General features: G+C 36.1%; 2 long non-coding RNA genes across 2 annotated transcripts in view; both read right to left on the bottom strand.

Moving 5' to 3' along the window:
* LOC124321045 overlaps positions 1-9,287 on the bottom strand; it is a 20,718-nt gene extending 11,431 nt beyond the window's left edge. Inside the window, exons 1-2 of the long non-coding RNA XR_006914114.1 lie at positions 9,276-9,287; positions 7,761-7,763 (exon numbers count right to left, since the gene is read on the bottom strand). This is a non-coding gene — a long non-coding RNA (uncharacterized LOC124321045). The remainder of the gene's footprint in view (positions 1-7,760; positions 7,764-9,275) is intronic.
* LOC124321044 lies at positions 5,075-6,137 on the bottom strand. The gene is made up of 5 exons (XR_006914113.1): positions 6,015-6,137; positions 5,851-5,936; positions 5,685-5,785; positions 5,517-5,626; positions 5,075-5,451 (listed from the first exon to the last, which is right to left on the bottom strand). It is a non-coding gene; the product is annotated as an uncharacterized LOC124321044 (long non-coding RNA).
* Positions 9,288-22,633: the final 13,346 nt, after the last annotated feature.

The raw sequence follows: 22,633 nt of genomic DNA, 5'->3' as shown, positions 1-22,633 counted from the left end.
AAGAAGGGAAAGTTACCAATGACTTGAAGGAAAGAGCATGAATCACGATGCCTTACAGTTACAATGCCTCACAATCAAATCATGTCACGAAGGACTTCAACTGAATAAATAAATGATGTTTTAGATTCAGGCACACATAACGAACAAGGAATTATTGTACCTGATGGAAATGACGGAAATATAACTAAATTATCGTAACTGACCACAAGAATGGAAATAAGTAAGTCTGTCAGAGAACAGAAACTACACGCTGCTCATGCAAATCACGCTTCAGCAGACGATAAAATGGCGAGGGAACTGACAGCGAGAAGAAGAAGAAGGGAGGAGAGATAAAGAGAGGCGCAAATTATAATTAAACGTTGCCAGATTGTAATAATACGGATTTCGCCGATTCAAAGAATTAAAAAACTATGAGGCGACTTTATTAACAATGTCAAAGTAAAGTGTCTAAGACCAACGGAAATAATTAAGGTTAAACAATGTATTGATAACGGACAGATCATACAATAAGGTGAACTAATAATATTAAATAGTGAGAAGAGAAATAAGTGAGGCAATACTACTTGTATGGAGAAAATGTGGTAGCGGGCTGAGCGGTTAGGCTTGTCGAGAAACGGCAACTTTCGAGGTACAGTTGGAAATGGCACTTAGCTTAAATAACAGGCACTGAGAACAAGGTAAAAATATAACTAATACAACACCAAAAATGACAGTGCGACTGGAACACAATGGCAGTGTGAATGCCGTGGGAGAATGCAGTCCAGAATAACATTTACATACTGTTTTTATACTAATTGTGGTTGCACGGTTAGCATAGGCCTAGAGAGGAAGTAAAGGGAACAGACATGTTTAGGCCTAGAGAGGATAGTATAGGGAAACGTGAACCGACACGTTAAGACATGGTCAGAGCGGAGACGGACGAAAAGGGAGTTTGTTATTGAAAAGCGTGGAAGGAAAAAGAAAAATATATTTCTATAGTGTCATAAAAGATAAAAGTACGCCTAAAGTTAAAAGAGCAAAAAAGGGAAAAGGAATAGTAAAAAGGGAAAGGGATGGGGCGAGTTGGTGGCAGAGATGGGGCGAGTTGGCGGCAGATTCAAATGGTAGCAGCCTCCGCTGGTATGAGATGGAGTATAGCGGAAGCGACATCTAGTAGTCGACGTTAGAGATTGTCTTGTAGAAAGGGAAAGTAACAGAAAAACGGGAGTCGGCCGAGCGTTTTGTTACAGTTTAGTCCAACCATCACTGAAGATATTAAGGGTTAATATTTTTCGATTGAAGCTCTCAACCTTGCCATATCCCAAAATCTATACCTTTTCTCTTTCTCCCTCTTCCGTTCAAGGGAGGAAAGAGATTTTGAGATATGGCAACACTGGTGAGGGGGAATCGAGGGGAAATAAACAGAAAAATTATAATTCGTGTTTTCAATTTCGATTTCATTACTATAAATGAAACATGAAAAATGTGATCTTATGACCACACATAGAGCTAATGCAGCTCTTTTTTTTAAGAACTTTCCCACCCTATAATATTACGTAGATACCGAATGACAGGACTCCAAAGTAAGCCCATTCCCTACTAGGCCTCTCGGCCGTATGGATACTTACGCAACGCAATAAAAACCACATATCGCGTTTCTGAAAAATTTTCAAAAAAAATCACATGAAACCCCACCCTAATATTAACCTTAGAAAACATTTTTATTGAATTCTACCGAAAATTCAATTAATGGGAGCGTTTTGAAAAACGCGTTTTCCCTACTGATCCTCTCAGCCGTAAGGATACTTTCGGTACCCACTGTATTTCTGGCGTAATTCGGCTGTTAAAATTACGTTACATTTTCTAAAATTTACCAAAATCTCATTGGAAAATAAATATAAGGATTGTGTACAATGGAGCAGTTTGACATCCTGCGTTGCCAGGTCTGGAAATCAGTTTTTGTCCAATAGGGCCAATCAGCGTACAGAATTTTAAAGAGGCTGTAAGCTGATTGGCTCTTTTGGACACAAAACTGATTTCCAGACCTCATGTCCAACTGCTCCATACAGGGCCCGTCCATTTTATTTAAAATCACAAGTAATTAAAATCAATAAAAAATGAGAATAACTGAAACAGAAATAATTTACGGGTGTTTGACATGTTTAAACATCTTTACATAATAAAACTGTATCTTGGATAATCATTTCTGCTTCAAATTCATTTTCTGAATTCTAAACAATTCTGTGACTGAACTGAAAAATCTTCATATCTGAACAGCATTCAAACTTCTTACATGTTAGCCAAGGAAAATGAAAATCATATTGTTAAGGAATTTCTCTTTTGTTCCTTCTGTTTATAAACTACCAAAACTTCGTCTCGTGGAAAATCTCTTTCTTCATTCCTCATAGTCTCGCCAATTTTTTTCTGATCACAAAGAAACTGTAAATTTAGTAGACATTTTTTACTTGTCTGCTAAGAATAAGCGCTTGATGGTTTTTAATGCCCATTACATGTCCACATTGAGCATGTCAGTTCCCAATACTGTCACTTGGTAGCATTAAAAAACATTTTGCAGGCTCAGTATTTCTGTTTCTTTTGGTCCGTCTTCTGTTGCAGATGGCCCAATTCTTCGTTTTTGGACTTAATCTTTCTTCATTATTATTAATGTCAACATTTCTGAAAAAAAATTATACTTCTTACTTAACTTCGGCACTGATTCAAAGTAGTGTTGGAGTGTTGGAGTTATAGACTTCTAACTAAGCGAATAATTGAAAAAGTTTCAAGAATGAATAATAGATGTCTTGACTAAAAAGTAAACATGACAGTTTAACCGCCAGTTCTGAAAAATTTGAAGCCTGTTCAATAAATTTGATTCATGAAACAAATTAAGAATCCCCAAAATACTTTTTTTTTTAAATATTGATGTGGGAATTAACAAGTTTCCTTCGGTAATGTCCTTCGGGAATTTTTTTAAACGTTAAAGAGACAGAAAATTAAGGTTAAATAGTAGAAAGTAAATAGTATACATACTATTATGTTTGGAAAATTCTGTTTCCCTTTATTCTCTTAAATGATTTGATTCTTATTAACTAATTGACTAATAATCTGTCAATATTATGAGTGGTGCGACTTAGGTGGGGCGGAGGCTTCGCCCCGCCACCCCACGTCGCACTTCATGTTTAGATTAAGTTAAAGTAACACTTATTACTATAGTAACAATACAATTATATTATGCGGTCACATGTTGCATTTCATGAGTCTTGGCTAATAGATAGCGAGCTACCATCATAACCATTTTTTCCCTTTCAATAATATAACAATCATGGTCTAATGGTTATAAACCCAGGCTGCCATTCGCATGGTTCGCGGTTCGAAACTCAATCAAGTCGGAAAGGAAAACTTAGTTTGTAATTTTTGAAAAATTACTCTTACAAAACTTTCGGAGGTAAATGGAAGTGGAAGATAGGAGGTAACTCTTCACGACTGCAAGAAGATCTTGATGACCGAGGAGAGGACAAGAGAAGAAGGGAGAGATGACCCAGAGCTTCAAAATGAATACAATCTAACATTTTTAAAATGTTCCTCAATTTCTTGGTTGATGACTAACTGTTAAAAAAAACGAGGCATAGAAATTTTACTTGGACAACCAAATTTATTAAAATCAAGATAAAAAACAGTAAACAAAAACAGATAATAATAAAAAAAAGGTGAAAAAAGTAATAGTGGGAAAATACAAAGCAAAAAGAAGAATAAAGACGAAATCGAACAAGAACATAAAACCAAATCAAATCAAATAAGACATACTCTCCACTCCCAATAGAAAACTTGTCTTGCTAGGGAAGATCAAAACATTTTTTTCTTTTAGTTTACACTGCTGAGCACTCAGTGCCCTGACAGTTGGAAGGTTACGCAAAAAAAAGCGAATTCACTAACTAGGATTCGGCAACCAGCTTGGTAACAAAGACGCAAATTAAATTTCTAAAACAGTAATACAAACAAATGAAAACCCCGTTACGCAATGTATCAAATTTTGACAGAATTATGTACAAAATTTGGTGACGATTGGTCATTCAGGGAAGGAACGTATAAAGGATTACTTAATGGACATTAAACTCTCTGAATTTCACTACTAGCTACTACTACCCTACCCTCTATACCCCACACCCTATATTGTTAAGGACCTTCGTATATAAATATACCTCAGGGATGAAGGAAAACTCCAACCTTTTCATAAGAACTATTCGTAAAGAAAGATCAGAAAATACGTAGGTTTGATGAGCAGCAGCCACGAGATTCATGAAATGGCGATTTGCGATTATTATATGCGCGAAGTTACGAGTTACAATCACAATTTTTTTAAAATTCCAATGAAATTAATGAAATTATAATTTAAATTTTTTTAAAACTGTCATAAACTTGCAACCTTTCAATTAGTTATTAGTTGGTCGGTGATTTTCAATTGTCATCATTCCACAAATACAAGTTAAAAGTTTTCATAAAATAATATCGTCTTATTGAAGATAAAATCTTAATACTACATAAATAAATAAAAGACAACATTAAAGCACAATTCGTTATCAACAAGACCCTTCCAGGTTCGCCCTCGGGTATTAACGGGGAAGATATCACTATCAGTTAAAAGCTTTTGCTTATTTTCAGAACAATTAAAATGTAGGAATTTCGTAAGATTTTGTTTTATTGTAATTTTCTATTAAACTGATCACCTGAATCTGTAGTTCGGAAGAATTTTGTTGTGCAATTCTAAGATTATTATCCATAATGTTATTCTGTTCACAATTGGTTGGTAGCTTTAAGCTGCTGACGTTTTTTACTCCGCTTTTTATCCTTTGGACTTGAAACACACTCTTTTGATTTTGGTGGCATCTTTTAGCAAAATTCGAAGTAAATCAACCTGTTTGACAGACAGCACGGAACGAATACTTCCGGGGCGAGTCAAGCTATAACTACACTCAAGTCCATAAATAACTACCCCCAATACCCCCTTCCCCCCAAAAAAGGCGCGAAAAAAGAGGATCTTACCGCTTCAGAATTGTTTTTGTGCTAAGTATTATGCAATCGGAAAAGCGAGTATACGAAGAGTTAAAACGGTGGTATATTAGCAAAGGTCTACCATTAGAAAATGAAAAAAATTAACAATGATTACAAGAATGTCTTCAAAAGTATGATTTACGGTAAACAATTTGTCGTGATACGGCACAGCTCTCGAAGATTTTATGACATCAATGATTGCATTTGAAAAATATTACACATACAACTATTCAGTAAAAATCCAATGTTAAATACATTTCCATTTTTCTAACAGATACAATCAACGAAGATATAAATCACTGGTATGCCTGAGCTAATGTGTTCATCTTCTCCTGTCCTTAACTTTCTTTCTGAAACAGACATTTGCACATCCAAATTTAGGTGAGGACGATACATATCCATGTCTAATGTCTAATCATCAGCCTAACAGTCAAAATAACATTTCTCGTTAGGGCATTACAAATATGGTAAATTATTTCAGTGCTTACCATGCATGATGTCTACTCATCGTATGGTATATTGATATCAGTGCGTGACTAACAGAAATGGTTTAGTGCACTACCATGAAAATCAAGAAATCCATTTGATGGTCATTTTCCTGGGCATCACAACAAAATTAGTAAGGCAAACAAAATATGTAAGAAAACTCAAAATACCAAATGATATCGCGCTGATTTACCCTTCATGAAGCATTTAGCTATGCAAAACCATTACAATGACAATCATAAATAAGGTAATCCATAGTATAGTCTTTTGCCTGAGAATAGAAACAGGAATATTGAAATTATGCGTTACTTTAATAATTACAAATTTCAAGCTTACCATGTTCACATGATGACGACATTCGGTAACTGGTAAATCAAACAAAAACAAAACAAACAGACAATCGAATTGATGTTGTGGTTGTCCTAAGTCACAAAAAGCTAATGACTAAATCCGCATAAAATTAAATAAAATTAAGTATTACCAAATGAATCGAAACTTACCTATCCGCCGAGATAAATTACTGTAAGTTTACACAAAAAGTTTAAAGAAAATCGATGGAGTAGTTTAGATTTCTATAAATTTATTCTGATTCTGAATTAAAGGTTCTGGAAGCCTGGCCCAGAACAGCGTACCTCCCCCACACCCCCCCTCCCTCCCTCCACACACACACACCCGCATTTAATTTAATGCCTTCTGATAGTACAAGTACTACCCTCAGGGATAAGTAAGGAATCAAAGAATTTTGTGATTCGAGTTTCAAGTAATTTTTCAAAACCATCTTTTCTGATTATGACTGAACACTTGGAGCGCTAAGGTCGTTCGAACTATCAGCTGGGGTAGTCGGCGAACCTAGTGATCTGAAGTAGAAGATCCGCCCTTTTCCCCGCAAAAAGCGTTCGTTAAACGTGTTCCCTTAAAAAAAAATAAAAGTTTTGTTTCAAAATTTGTACTGTTACGCAACGCAAATTACTGACAAAACCGAATAGAAATCAAAAATGCCGTTTATATATAAAAGTTATAAAGTTATTTATATATGGAACAACTTAAAAGTCGTTTAAAATTGAGATTAAGTAATGATTACCAAAGTGTAAAAACTTGAGAAAAATCATTGTCTCAAGATACTGCGGGTACAATTACAATAATAAATTTGACAGTGTAATTATATACACTTCCACACCTTTAGTTTTCTAGCAATTTTGATTAACAGACTACGACAAAATCCTATGAAAGGCTTACGTGAATAAGAAAAATCGTCAACGATGCAACACGGTATAGAATAAAAAAAACACTTGTTTTTAAATCGATTATGAAACAAAGAATTGTCTGAGGATGAATAGCAAGACACCACAAAAAAATTGTTGTCGGTATTTTTTTCATGTAAAACATCTTTTTCAAAACCATAAACTAACAGAAGAGCTTTACATAAATATGTTCGGTAAAATACCACATGGCAAATTTTAAGACAAAGCTTTGTCTCAAGAGACATAGGGCGGGAGTGGACAGAAAAGCCATAAAGAAAAGGTATAAAAAATCCTAAAAGGTTTCAGAAAAATATCAGTTTAAAGAAAAAGAACAAAATAATTTAAAAAAATATTCTTGAGAAAACCCTTTTTCTGAATGAGTGACCCCTAAATTAGACAAAGCTTTGTTTCAAGATGTGGAGGATAGGTTTATTACTAACATCTACGTCTCTTGATTTTTTTCCATATTTAGATGCAATTTCATACCGTCAAGAAATCAATTGAGCCAACGGAACTGAACGCCAGATCACCCAATTCTCACCTAAATATCTCGAAAACATTTTTATTTGAAAAAGTGTCAGTTTTGAGCTCACATATTATAAGGCAATTTTTAAAACTATAGCTTTACATTAATTTATCTGACAAATTTGATGGATCTAAAAAATCACTAATAAAATTGAGACAAAGGGTGCGTCCAGTCGGTATTGAATCAAATTAGTTTTCGATCAGCTGATTTTATAAGTTCTTGCACAGCTCGAATTAATTGACAGAATACAGCATTGCTACTTTCAAAATTCATCACTTTTCGATGAGTTTTGAAATTATACTAGTTTTCTTTAATGTAGTTTTACTTTAAGATCTAGAAGTATAATGAGTTAAAACACTATCATCAATTAAATTTTTGTTTAATGGTATGTGCACAGGTACTATTTTATTTTGAAATATATGGAAATTCCCAGGTAGCACACAGAGCTGTTACAGACTCCTGTAACCGATCTGTTTCACATACTTGTGAAACAGATCCGTATCAGGCTTGTTACATCTCTGTTTTACAGGAAATTTGTCTGGAATTTGTCTGTTTTACAGGATTTGGTTAAAGTTTGTTTCACAGACCTGTTACAGATCTGTTTTTTACTTGAGAAAATTGTTTCTGATTTAGCTCTGTTTCCCATGTTTGTCACTTGTCTGTTTTTACTTTGTAGAAAGACATTCTGTTTTTCTTCTGTATTACAGGTATGTCACATGCATGTTTTTACTCTGTATTACCGAGTACAATATGTTTCTGTTCTGTGTCTGTACTCCAGGTCTGGTACGGGTCTGTATTTCCCTTGTAAGACATAAGTCAGTAATAATTTGTTCTGAGTCTGTACCCCAGGTATGTTACAGGTCTGTATTTTCTATGTAAACTTAGTTCAGTGATTATCTGTTCTGTATTTTTGCCCCAGGTATGCAAGGGTCTATATTTCCCTTGTAACACCTATAAGTCAGTAATCATCTTATCTGTGTCTGTATCCCAAGTATGGTACATGTTTGGATTCCCAATGGAAAACTGAATTAAACGTTTTCTTATATGTGTAATATCACTGCAATACCATGCAGTAAGAAGTTACACTCTAATAGTCAATGCAGGGCTAATGGCTATGAGTTTAGTTCAGAAGCCTACTCGTTTCGAACAACAACAATAGTTGTTTATCCACCGGACGGAGAAGTATCACGTAAATAGGTATAATAAAGACTTGTAATTGGTGTGGGGCCAATCTTGGTCTTGTTACTATAGGAAGAGACCAGTGGTAGTCATAGGTAGCAATCAGTTTCGTGAGAGAGACATGTCAGACTGTTTGTTGAATGTACAAGTGTAAAACTGTGAAATATAGATCAATATAAAATATATCTGGTAGTGAAAAACGAATTTTGGTATAGTGGTTAGCGCACTGGCTTGTGAATACAAAGGTTGATGGTTTCGATACCACATGGGGTCAAATCTTTTTTTTCTTGAAAATCTGTTTTTGGTCTGTAAATGGTGATCCCGTTTTACGGATCTGTCACAGACCTGTATGACAGTCTGTAAAAGTGTTTCACTCCAAACAATTTACAGACTCTCAAAAACAGATCTGTAACAGACCTGAACCAGAGTCTGTGTGCTACCTGGGAAGGCTATCTAAAAGTGAAAGATGAGTATAGCATCACTCAAAAAAAAATTTCTTACTTTTTTATTTAATTTTGCAATCTCAAACTTTCTGCAACAATAATTTCTGATTCCAGTGAATATTCTTGGTAATCTGCATATTGTAAAATACTTTCTCCAACCAAGATTTGAACTCTCAATTTCATATCTTCTGAAAAAGCTTCACAAAGCAAGTGACACCCAAAACAGCTCACCCAACCAGATACAATACCTTTTCATAGTTGACACATATTCATCTCGTGTCTTTCCCAAAAAAAGAATTAGTTCAAAGATCTCTATATAACAGTTTGGCAATGCTGAAAGTGTTTTGATCTTGAGGTGGTTTCGATTTCGACCTAACTTTCAGCAACGCCATTGGTTTTCAGAGATCACGTGACTAAAACTAATTCGATCGAATACCGACTGGACGCACCTAAACTGTTGTCTCAAGATGCATCTAGCGGGAAAGGACCCAAAAGCTGTAACAAACGGTATAATAAAAAAATATGTGGTAGAAAAATATCAATAAAAAAATTTTCAATTAAAAACATCCAACATTCTTGAGAAAATTCTTTGTCTGAATGAGTGATCCCTAACTAAAACAAAGGTTTGTCACACGATGTGGTAGATAGGTTGCCATATTATGTTAAAATATAACCTTTTAATCGGTTTCAGATAACTTCTTAATTTTTCTAAAAATTCTAACATTATAATGACGTTAAACGTCAAGTTTGAATTTGAAAAAAATTGACGTTACGTTGACGTTTTTTTGTACGTTTGACGTACTGCTTATTAATTGAAGGTGAGGTTTGCCTTCATGACATATGTCACGAAATTCAATTGACGTTCCAAACACTGAATACGACAGATCGTCAACGAAACAAACAGCGTTGATTCCTCGTTCTTACGGATCTTTTTGATTCGTTACACCGTCCACCACTTCTTCGAGATCTTTTACCGTTTTCAGCAAACATAGCTTCACCACCGGTCTCAGATTTTCCCCCTTCTCTGTCCGAACTCGTACGGCCCGTATAGTGTCGTCACCTGCGGTTCCGGATGGAATGACTTCCGTCACCTTTCCTTTGTGCCAAGCTCCTCGAAGGATGTCTTTCTCGATCAGAAGTACCACGTCCCCTACTAGTACGTTTCTGCGCTTTCCGGTCCAGCCTTTCTTCCTCTCCATAAGGGCTGGAACATATTTCAGCAGCAATCGTCTCCAGAAGAACTCAACCAATTCTTGTGCAGCTAGATACCTTCGCCGCGACAGACTCCCGGAATATTCGATGACGTCTGGTGGTAGGGGAGAGCGGGGTTGGATGGGACAAAAAAATTAACATCGAGTGTGACTTCCTATATTTTATTAAATATATAGAATTAAGAAAGGGTTTTAAATGAACAATAAAGGCATTTATTTAATCTTTCTAAATCTTTTTTTAAATTTAATTTATCTAGAAAAATGCATAATCGGGAATGTTAAGAATGAAGTGACTTCGTTTATGAAAATCAATTTTTACACGGGGTTGCCTGGGACACTCTTCGTAATGTTAGTTTTTGTGCATAAAATGACGAAAAAATAACAAAACTGGTATACAAATTTGGTGCGAAATTCCATTTTCTTTGCAACCATGTAAATATTGCGCACGAAAAACACATTTTATGTTTAGAAATCTAAAAAAAAAAATTTTTCTCAAAAACGAGAAATTTTCAATCGATAGCTGGCTTCTAATAATCGATTCATTGCTTATAAATAATCAATGTGTTAAATATTCGTATCGATAAATGTCAAAGCTATGGCTGCTAGATTTTCAATGTTTTCACTTGTTGCCTGAAATATCAGGTAAACAATTGTAACTAAGTACACATTTAATCAGACGATTGTTCTTGTCTGCCCCAGGTGGCACACAGACTATGTTTCAGACCTGTAACAGGGTTGTTTTATCGGCCTGTTTTGGGTCGGTAATGATCGCATATAAGTTAGCTGTTACAGCCTTGTGATACAGACTATGTAAAACATGTCTGTTACAAATATGTTTTTCAAATTATATTTGAGAAATAAATAAGCTGGTCTGGGGTTTGAACCATCGACCTCAGAAAATACAATCCAGTTCGCTATCCACTACACCATGCTTGTAATGTTAAAGATGTATAATATCATGAATACCGTTCATGTTCTAGTTAAATTGATAATTTGACTTAGGATTTCTTTCTAAAACTGCTGATTATTATTCTAAGTCGCATAGTTTAGTATTATAACAAATATTTTAGAAAAATGTAAATATATATTAGTAAATATAAATAAGCCATGTAGTTCAGGTTTGTTCCAGCTCTGTGAATCAGTTTCTTGAAATTAAGAAAATTCCAAATGTATCTCAATATAGCCCTTTGAATCTTGGAATAACCGTACTTAACCCATAATAAAAGGAAGAAAGCTAGTATTATGTCGATTTGAGATTATGCAACGATAACTTTAAAAACATTATTTACATGGCTGTTTACAATACAAAACCAAACTTTGATCAAAGTCACCATACCTGGGGTACAGACTCAGAACAGATGATTACTGACTTATGTCTTACAAGGGAAATACAGACCCGTACCAGACCTGGAGTACAGAAACAGAAAAGAAAAATATTTTACTTGGTAATACAGAGTAAAAACATGCATGTGACATACCTGTAATACAGAAGAAAAACAGAATGTCTTTCTACAGAGTAAAAACTAGACAAAAAACTAGTGACAAACATGGGAAACAGAGATAAATCAGAAACAATTTTCTCAAGTAAAAAACAGATCCGGAACATATATGTAGTACAGTTTAAAACCAGAATTATGTATTACAGAAAGATAACAGATCTGTCACAGATCTGTAAAACAAACTATTACCAAATCCTGTAAAACATAGGAATTCCAGACAAATTTCCTGTAAAACATAGCTGTAACAAACCTGATACGGATCTGTTTCACAAGTATGTGAAACAGATCGGTTACAGGAGTCTGTAACAGCTCTGTGTGCTACCTGGGTGCTTGTTAGCTCTTGTCTGTGTAGTAATCGATAGTTAATTGATAGTTAATTGATAGTTAATCGAACCTTTACAAAAGTTGTCCTATCCAACCCCGTTCTTGCTGTCCCACCCAACCCCTCTCAAGGTACCTCAACGTTTTCGTTTAATGCGAACGAACGAAGGGACCAACATACATTTTTCAAATAGCAAAATGGAAGACTTAGAAATTTCATTTAAAAAGGTGCAATTACATTTCATTGAAACGATGTTATATAAACACCTTTTTTACCTTGAATAAAAAGGTAAAAGGTAAAACCAAAAAGGTAAAACACATTTTAGCCGTTTCCCATAAAAGTAATTGGTTGGAAATAAAAAAAAATTTGTGAGCATATGCATCCCACACTTATTAAAACGGGGTTAAAAGAAATTTTTCCTGTCATCACAGGAACGAACATAAAATCCCTCTGTCCCACCCAACTTCTGTCCCGTCGAACCCCGCTCTCCCCTACGTGAGGGTGCGCCCTAAGAAGGAAAAAATGATTTTGGTTTCATCGGGATGTTGTCTTGAGGGTGGACACTCAGATGAGTAAGGGGACGGGCGTTCTTCATGTCCTCCACTTCGACCAATAGCGTAATTCAAACCTCTTCGGATACGGTTTGAGAACGCAATACGACACGTAGGACTGTTTCAGCGGAGCGGACAAGCCGCTCCCACACTCCTTCAAATTGTGGTGCCAGCGGTTTTGAAAATGTCCAGCTAATTTCTTCTTCGGCCATCTCTTGTTTATCTCTCCAGTTTTTTCCAGCCGGTCGAGAGCCTCTCGCAATTCATTTTCCTCCACCGCCAAATCATCCCAGGTAGCGTTATGGATCGAGATAAGTTGTCCACGACGTGAAAATTCTTGTTGTTCAGCCATCCGGGTCGCTCCTTTTTCCAATTCCTTTTTGCCAGCAACGAAATTAGTCCCGTTGTCGCTGTACATTTTTCTCGGTGTTCTTCGCCTTGCAACAAAGCGCCGGTACGCCACCAAGAACGAATCGGCGTCCATCTTCGTGGATAATTTAATGTGGACACTGCGGGTGGTCATACACGTAAACAAGCATCCATAACGTTTTTCAACGTGTCGGCCCACTACGACAAATAGAGGACCAAAATAATCCAAGCCGACATGCGTGAATGGCGAAAGAAATGGCCGTAGACGATCAGCCGAAAGAGCGGCTATGAAAGGCTGGACAGGTCGGCTACTCTCTCTTCGACAGGTTGAACAGCGTTCTACGAAAACTCGTACCGTTCGTCTTCATTTTATTACCCAAAATTTCGACAAAATTTCGGAGAGAATAATGCGTGAATATGCGTGATGAACCCGCTCGTGAGCTTCTGCGATGATCAATTGAGTAAAAGGTCCTTTGTTGGAAAGGACCACCGGGTGGGCAGTATCGTGACTCAAAGCTGCATTGTTCAGCCGTCCACCGACTCTTAGAATTCCTGCACTATCGATCGACGGTGCCAATTTCAGGAGCGATGTCGATTTCAGTAGTGGTTTGCCTGCCTCCAAAGCAGCAATCTCTAGTCGGAAATACTCCCATTAAGCGATGTGAACGCACACGATCCATGCGGCCTTGTATTCATTTTCGTCATAGGTGTAGGTGTGGTTTTCTCCCGCGTCTGTCTGCGATGGCCCACACCAAGCTTGCCAGTGAGTAAGCTTCTGAAAGATATTGTTTTAAATCGACGTCGATGACGTTAACCATCGCGTGAATTTCTTCAAGTTCTTCGGTCTCCGGTGTAATACGGCAGTGTTTTGTCCAGGCTTCCTCGTCCACCCTTAAGAATTCTGGTCCAACGATCCATCGATAAGATGTAATTAGGCAGTCTCCTTGGACCCCCCTGGTCCCGTAGTCTGCTGGATTTGTCCGTCCGGCTACATGGCGCCATTGGTCGGCCCTTGACCCGTCGAGGATGGCTTCCTTCCTGCTCGCTACGAAGGCGTGGAAAAAAGTGGCTTCGCTTCTTAATCAGTGTAGGACCGCGGTGGAGTCGGTCCATCACGTCCTATTCGCTATTTCAATCCTTAAAGTCTTCTTGACGCGTTGGACCAGCCTATAACCAAGAACGGCGCCCAGCAGTTCGATACGTGGAATTGATTGCTGCTTGAGTGGAGCAACTTTCGACCACGCTGTTACGTGACTCACATGAATTCGCCTACCACACACTAACCTGAGATAAACCACCACTGTGTAAGTACGTTCCGAGGCGTCTGTGAAGGCGTGCAACTCGAATCTTGTTTCATCCGGTTAGAAGTCAGCTAGTCACAAAAACCGCATCACCCGCAGTTCTTATACATTTTTTAAAGTTCTCGTATTTGCGCGCCATCTTTTTCTGATGCATTCTGATAGGTCATCGTCCCAATCCGCTTCTTTGCCGGGCCGCCCGTCTTTTCCTAGGCGCCAAACGTCTTGCAAGATTATTTTTGATACGATGGTCACACAAGCTAAAATCCCAAGTGAATCGAAGATACTCGTGACGGAGCTGGCGATTTTTCGTTTAATAGTGGCTTCGTGTTCAAAATTTAGTGTGAACGAAAAGGTGTCAGATTCACCCCGCCACAAAAGCCCGAGCGTCCTCTCCATTGGTAGTCCGTCCAGGTCGGCATTCAACTCCAGGCCAGCTCGTTCTTTGGGAGGCAAAGACGACCAAAGCTTTATCAATGAGGTAATGACATGTGTCAATCTGAAGCCTCCTTTCTTTAGCAGCTCCGTCAAACGATGACAAGTCCTGTCTGCTGTAGCGACGTTGTCAAACGATTCGAGATAATTGTCGACGTAGAAATTTGATCTTTTCTGAAACGTCGCCGTACGCGGAATTGCCTTTTCCTGTTTGTCGTAAAACAAACAAACATGACGTTGGAGACGAGGCTGCGTAGAATATTTCGACCATCAACTGGTATAACAACGGCGGTCCGCTACTGACTGGGCGGCGCCACAGAAAGCGGAATACGGTTTGATCCTCCTCCTTAACACGTACCTGGAAGAACATTTTTTCGTTGTCCATTGAGACAGCACAGGGTCGTTCGCGGAAGATCACTAGTAAGTCATGAAGGTCGGTTAAGTGCCTTCGCAACGGCAAACAATTCAAGGTTGAGCATTATTGGAACACAATGTTTGATAATGGTTTTCTGTATAGAAAATGCGTGCTATTAAAAACAAAAAAATTTGGCGCAAAAGAATATCCATTTAAGAAATAGTGGACGTCGATTTATTTTCCAATGCCTATATTGTATCATACGACTCCCTTCTTCGTCCAACAATTCCCTCTTCACTAACATCTACAGAACTACCCAAAATGGCTGATGTAATATCTGCAAAAGATGACTGAAAAAATATAATTAGGTCTAGAATTTACGTTATACACAGCAGCGGTAAACTATTTCATTTTAAAAACTAAATCACGAGACATTCATACTTATTTATTTTGCCTACTTATTTTTTTCCTACTTTTAATTTGCTGAAAAATGTAAACTAGGGGAGAGTCGGCATAGTTGACGCTTTTTTAGTTTCTTAGCCCTCACTTCTTTTTTTCTCAATATTTTTTCCCTGCTAGGCTAGAAAAAAGACGAAAAAATTAGCTATCAAAGGCAAATTTGTAGATTATGAAAAACCTCATTGTTTAAAACGAAAAGCGCTTTAAAAATGAAGGGGTGGGGTTGTTGAGTCGCGGGGCAAATTGCTCGTGTTAACGGGATAGAATGGTCCATTTTATTCTTACGGACGAAAAGAGCACCTGGCGATGGCGTCATGGACTAAATTTTCCTAAACTTCCCCCCCCTATCTCTAACCCAATAATTTATTCAATTCAATTTCTATAGCGCACTTTACAACTACATGATCAAATGACGCTTTATAAGGCAATTTGCCCCGAGAAAAGGTAGTTTCTTTTTTACTGCGTTTTTAAACAATAATATGGAATAAAAATTAATAAAAATTGTTTTCTGAAAGAGGAAAGAATTTTCTTTTATTATAAACTTATTTTTACTAAGTTTTAAATAAACTAGAGAATTCTACAAAAGAAAAAAGAAAACGAATGGAAGACATGATTATTTTATTTATGGGCAAAAAATTGATTGGTTTTTCCCATGCTACTAGGACTATTTCAGTATTTGTTTTTTTTTTAAGATGCGCATTAGTAAAGACCATAACAGGTAATTTTTAAAATGCAATCCCTTGGTCGCAAGAGGAAGAAAAACGGTGGGTGCAAACTTACACATTATCCTACTTGCCCCGATCTAAACAACATATGAACTTACGAAACTGCTTTAAATTATTTATTTCTAATTATTTTCAGCAAGCTTCACTCTCAATTTTTGTCCCCTACTTTTCCTATACTTTTGGCTACCAAATAGTTGCTAAGGGAAACAATCTACCATTTGGTAGCGATGCCCTACTATTTGGTAGAGATTGGCTACCATTTGCTAAAATTACGGAAAAATCAGCTATAGTTCCCCCATTTGTCTACCATTCGTGAAATTAGACAAAAGGGACAATTCTCACAACTGTTTTTTTTTTTTTTTTTTTACTACTTCTCTGCTACTTTTTTGTCACCTTATTGGCAATTGAATGGTAGGATTACCCATTATAATGAAAAATGTCTACACGCAATTACAATTCTTTTTAAAATGATGAAGACTAGCACATTCTTCAAATGTATAAAGCATACAGCATTGGCGAATATAATAAAAGTCCGACTTAAAAATAGGCCCTGAATTTGTCATTTAAGATAGTTTTCAACTGGCTTACGACTATCCATTCTGCGGGCTGATGAGCTTGCTTTTCTATCAAATTTCTGTAATACCTCATTTTCAATAGAACCAGTTCATACCCCGGTTTGAATAGCTCAACATTTCTGCCACCTAGGAAAGGTAATTCGAATAATGAATTGAGAAAAAATACCCGTAGAGTCACCTAGTGTTGTATGACAATAGGTTCTCATTCAAAATGTTCCCGGTACACCCGAGTACATAAGGGGGGCGGGTAGGTGAGTCAAATAAGGCGTCGCTTGGTTATCGGGGCACCTTGAGTCCCGAGTTCGACTCCCCTGGTGAGCATAGTTGCTCCCATACCCGGGCACTACCACTACACATACAGTTCACACCTCTTCTGCCAAGATCAACCAAAAACGGAACAAAAAATCGTACAAAATGATGGTACTTCCATCCCCCTTCTTGGGGCTTCTTCCACACAATACAACACTTACGCTGCTCACTTCATCGAACACACCATAGCAATCTACTATCGCCGGTGCGAAAGGTCATCTATATAGAAGACCAAATGTCTGTGAATAGCAGACGGCACCTAAAATATAACAAACAATAAAAAACCGAGTACATAAATATCTACCCCCCCCCCCAAAAAAAAAGGCGCGAAAAATAATAGTACCGCAACAAAATTGGCTGTGCGCTTACTGTCATTCACATGGTATGCTTATCACCCATCCTTTCCACTTATTTTACGTTGAAAAAATACATATCTAGATGACAGTAAGGGGGGGGGAGATATTTATGGACTCGGGTGTACCAGGTATGTTTTGAATGGATTTGCCTATTCAATAATATAAGGCGAGTTTCGTAACAGCCAAATAAATTTCATGAAGTTAGAAACCGCCATGTTGGAAACCGTCAAACGCCCAATAAAAAATCAATTATAGCCATAGGAATACAGAGCAGCTGAAGACTACATAGTTTGGCATTTTTGAATAGTAATAGGCTACTGATTTCATAAGTCGTGTTAAAATCAGTAGTTTTAGCCTACTTTTTTCAAATTTTTCCACTTACGAGGGGTTGCCCACTTTTTTCAAGGTGCACATCGAAGAATTGTCCTCTATGTTCTACCTTTTTTCCGCGATTTTTCAGAATTTCTCCAATCTCTCTTATTTTCGTGATTTCCTTCATCCCCCGATTTTCCATTTCTGGCCGTTTATCTCGCCAGTAGTAATTTTCCTTCGTAGTTAGAAGTTTCCTATGTGTTTTAGGTCACAAACAGTTGCAATTAGTCTTCCGTTTGAAACAAAAAGGGAAGGTTTTCCCTTGGCCTTAACGTCTGTCTTTTGTTTTTGAAGCTCGTTGTTCTAACCATACATTTTTTCTCAGTTTTGCTCGTTATCTTCTATCAGACAATAAAAAAATATTGAATGCACGAAATGAACTTCAATCTAGAAAATACTTTCAAAGTCAAATTTTATTTCAGATTCCTTAAATTTTCTTAAGTTTGAATAAAAATATTTTATTACATAGTTTACGGGTTAAATCACAAGAACAAGTTGAAACTAAAAAAATAATAATTTAATTAGACGATTTTATAGCTTTTTTTTAATTTCCTAAATTTCCTCGAAATTTCTCTTTTTTTCTTAAAATTAAAAATACAGGGGCCGTTTCTAGCCTTGACATAAGCACGGAATTTTTTCTTAACTTACTGTTTTTTACTAAAAGACAAATTTATGCTTGGATTTACTTGAACCTATTCTAGCTTTTTCCGGTGACGTTTTTTTAAAGAAATATTTTGAACTTAAATTGTTTATATTTTATATTTTGTATGTATATTATATTTTTATGCTTAAGTTTGCAAATTTTTGTAAGCCAACTATTAGCTGGCTTACGGCAACTATTTTCTTCCGTGCTTTGATTATTGCTTAAAGCTATTGCAGTTTTTAGTATTTTCCATGTGTCAATTCTTTATATTGGCCTAAACATAGCTCTAACTACCAACTCTTAGGGGTGAGTGGGGCGACAGGCTTAATATTGTTTCCTTAGCTCCCATTTCCTTATTTTCCAACGTATTTAGATGAGCAAAAATCTTTGAAAAAGAGAATAATTCCTGCTTTGAATGGTGATTTTTTTCAATCCGATCTAAATGAATTAAGACGAGGTTCTTGCCAATTTTAATAAAGATAGGAAACTTGCCCCTGATACGGGGTCACTTGTTCACCCCACCAGAGTCTCTTGGCCCTTGTTTTTACTACGGAAAAACCGTTGGCTGACGTAACATGAAGTAAAAACTCAAAATTTAAAAAATTACCCAATTTTGCAACCCACCAACCGAAAATCAATAAAAAAAAGTTAAATAGGTATGGTAGTTGACTAAAAACACGAAAAAACTTGAATATTAATAATTTTACTACTGCATATGCAACTTTATATAAGCCAAAAAGCCCCGATGTTGTGTGGCAAATGCGCCCCAAACAAAGGGGTCTTAGCATATTATTTAATATCTCTTATTTTAACTCTTTTGAATATAAAAAAAACTAAACAGGCTTAAAGAGGAGCTTATGTAAAGTATTTTTCAAATTTTTCATAATTTTAAAGTAATCGGGAAAGCCGATAATTGATTTGAAAGTCAAGGTAGGACGGCCCAATTTTAAGAAGAAAATTTTTAAAATTTTTATTTTCTAAACCGTTCGTCGTAATACCAAGCAATTTTGTTTTAAGATGCTCATTACTTTCATCTACATCTCCTGGTTTTTCCAATATGTTTGCAATTCTTACCCATCAAGAAATCAAATGAGCCAACCGACCCGTACGCCAGATTTCCACACTCTCCCCTACTATAAAACAAAGTTTTGCAAAGTGACAAAATAATTCCAGTAAATGAATTATCATATTAATTATGTGTTATGGTTTGTTGGAATACATATTTTTTTTAAAACATAGACGCTTTTAAATTGAACTTTTGAAATATCATTGGGTCACCAAAGCTAAGATTTAAGACTTTTCTTGAATAGCCAGCATTTGGTTTGCCATGGAGGGTTGAGTACATGCGACTAGTACCAATTTTTTTTAAGAACCTCCGTCACAAGTTCCTTAGAAAAATAAATTGTCATAAGTTCCTTCCGTCATAAGTAGCCTACTTTTCATTTGAGACCATTAGTACCTCCGTCGTAAGTACATTTCAATTATTACATTCTTATTAATATTATTTATCACATTATTATTTACCTCCATATTTTTTATCTCCTTTATACATAGAAATAAAAAACAAATATAAATTTTCTAGAAAGATCTCCTTTCTATCCAACCTACTACCCCATAAGGCGTTATCCTCTCAGAGTGGGGTTTCCATGTTTTTTTTCTACTTTTTCTCTAATTTTTGTGAATATATGTGCAAATGAATGTATTATTTTAGAGACTACATTTACGAGTACAAAGTAATATGACAACTTCAGTGTAATTTAATGTGAAATAATGATAATTCATTTTATAAAAATGCGACCTTCGGTTTGAGCATACATATTTTCGCCCCTAGACTTCTATTTTTTATGAATGTTTGTTTTATGTAAGAAATAAACACAATTTTTAAAAATAAAACTTTTGTACTTTGGGTGTATTTATTTAAAAATTTCAATTCCTGGGCCATATTCCGTTCTGTTTTTTTGTCTTTGATTTGTTATAACTCGTGACAAAAACGCGAGTTGTTTTTAACTTGGAGGTATCTGTAAGCTGTGACAAATAAGGTAAAGAACTTGTTGTGAATTTGGAGGTAACTGTGACCAAAAAAAGGAATAATGACAAAATTACTTGTTAAAAAAGTACTTAAGGTGAAGGTACTTATTAATTGTGTAACGTGTAGGGAAGAGTGGGGCGACTGGCTCATTTTTTCCCTCTTAGCTCCCATTTCCTTCTTTTCCAACGTATTTATATCCACCAAATCTTAAAAAAAACTGAATAATTCCTGCTTGGTAATTTTTTCATTCCGATCTAAATTAATTAAGAATAAGTTATTGTCGATTTAAAACAAAGAGAGCAAACCCTTCCCAGATACGAGGTCACCCACGGGGCCCCTGGATTTCTTATGGGAAAACCGTTGAATGACAGAAAAACTCAAGAAGACCCAATTTTAAGACGAAATTTTTATTTTATTTGTCACTTCTAAACCGTTTAGCATAATACCATGAAAATTTTATGTAAGATGCGAATTGCTAACATCTACATCTCCTGATTTTTCAATATTTTATTGCAATTCTAACCCATCATCAAGAAATCCATTGAGAGAACCGACCCGAACACCTGATCCCCCCACTTTCCTCTATTACAAAATAAAAGTACTTTTGACGAAGATTCTTAAAAAATGGTGGTCCCAGAGCGTTAAGCGTTTTGAAATGCAATGTCGTTAGTGTCACTGATGTGAGTCACACCTCCCAACAAAGTTATTAAAAGTAATGATGCAATACCTTTCTTTTTCACCCTTCGTTTGCTTACAGCAATATTGTATTAATATATGCTGTGATCACTTTATTTGTATCCATCTTCAAGAAAATAAGAACAACACGGTTCTAGACCAATTAAAAGCAATAATAAAGTAAAAATTACAGTTATTAGAAAAACAATTGTAGTTACCTTTCTTGTGATACATTCTGCAACTAAATATATTTGTCATGTTAATACATTTGTGACTTGGCAACTTTGTATTTTGCTGCTAGGGCATGGTCTACTTAAGCTAGAGGACGGGTCTCTCGTCCTATCCCGCCGTGTTATAGCTTGTCGGGTGGATTTTTAATCATAATTTTTGAAGAAGGGTCAATCGATAGAGATTTAAAAAGCTATTATAAGTCTCCAATGCACATTTCTTGTGAATATATTAAATTAAAAGATATTTGCGTTTTAATTTTGAGAGGACGGGAGAGGTGTTCGTTGGTTGTCTCCACCTAGCGCCAAGAATTCTAAACTCTTCCATGGTTTTTAGAAAGAAAACAAACAGAATCCATAGAATCACCAGAGAATCACAGATAGCAGACGCACCTAATCATACCAAACCAAACCGAAACCAGAGAATCACAGAGTGGTCAACCAACAATCACCGCTAGGCGGCGACAACCAACGAACACCTACGTCAATTTCTAATTAAAATATCACCGAAATTAAAAAATTCCCGCATAGGGATAATTTAATAGACTCTAGCTCATTTTTGAAGCTCGATTCATTAAAGTAACAAAAAAAAATGGTAGCCAACATAGGATTTGTCGAAGAGACCCGTCCTCTAGCTTAAGTAGTCCATGGCTAGGGACATAATGCAACTTATTTGTTCACTGGAACAAAAAACACTAGTAAGAGTTCAAATAACAATAATTTGCATTTTTCAATAAAAGTCTTGTACCATTCAAAAAAAATTATAGCAGACTTTAAAATTTCCTACAATAAAATAAACAGCATCGATAAGTATGCAAAATGTCTTGAAACAAATATTTTTACTGGCTGCGATAAGCCCCGCCCTCTAAGAAAATAAATATTCTTTACTTGAAAAAATTAGATCTTATAATTTGAACTTATACAAAGTTAAGAAATAAAAGAAAGAACATTTAGGCTGGAATACGGTTTTATGAAATGGGGAACTTAAATTTTTTCCTAGCTTAAGTGAGGAAATTGTATAAGGTAAGACCAGAATTCAAGACAAGGCTAGAATACTACCCCAGGTTGGAAAACTAATTTTCTCTTTTTAATTTTAAGTCCATCGGGTGTTCTCATATTGGGAGATAAGAAAACGGTCACCCAGAAATAAAAAATCGCGCCAACTATGCCAACTCTCCCCTATACATAATAATTATAGAAATTCATGCTGGTTAAATGTTTAAAAAAATCTATAATTTTCAAGCCAAGCGAAGAAATAAAATTTCGAAAATCGTGCAATTATTATTTTCGAAATCATACTTGAGGTATTATAGCTTCCAA

Source organism: Daphnia pulicaria, chromosome 1 (genome assembly GCF_021234035.1).
Source record: "Daphnia pulicaria isolate SC F1-1A chromosome 1, SC_F0-13Bv2, whole genome shotgun sequence".
Lineage (NCBI taxonomy): Eukaryota > Metazoa > Arthropoda > Branchiopoda > Diplostraca > Daphniidae > Daphnia > Daphnia pulicaria.
The sequence above is the reverse complement of the archived record's forward strand: the minus strand, read 5'-3'. Positions and strand labels throughout refer to the sequence as shown.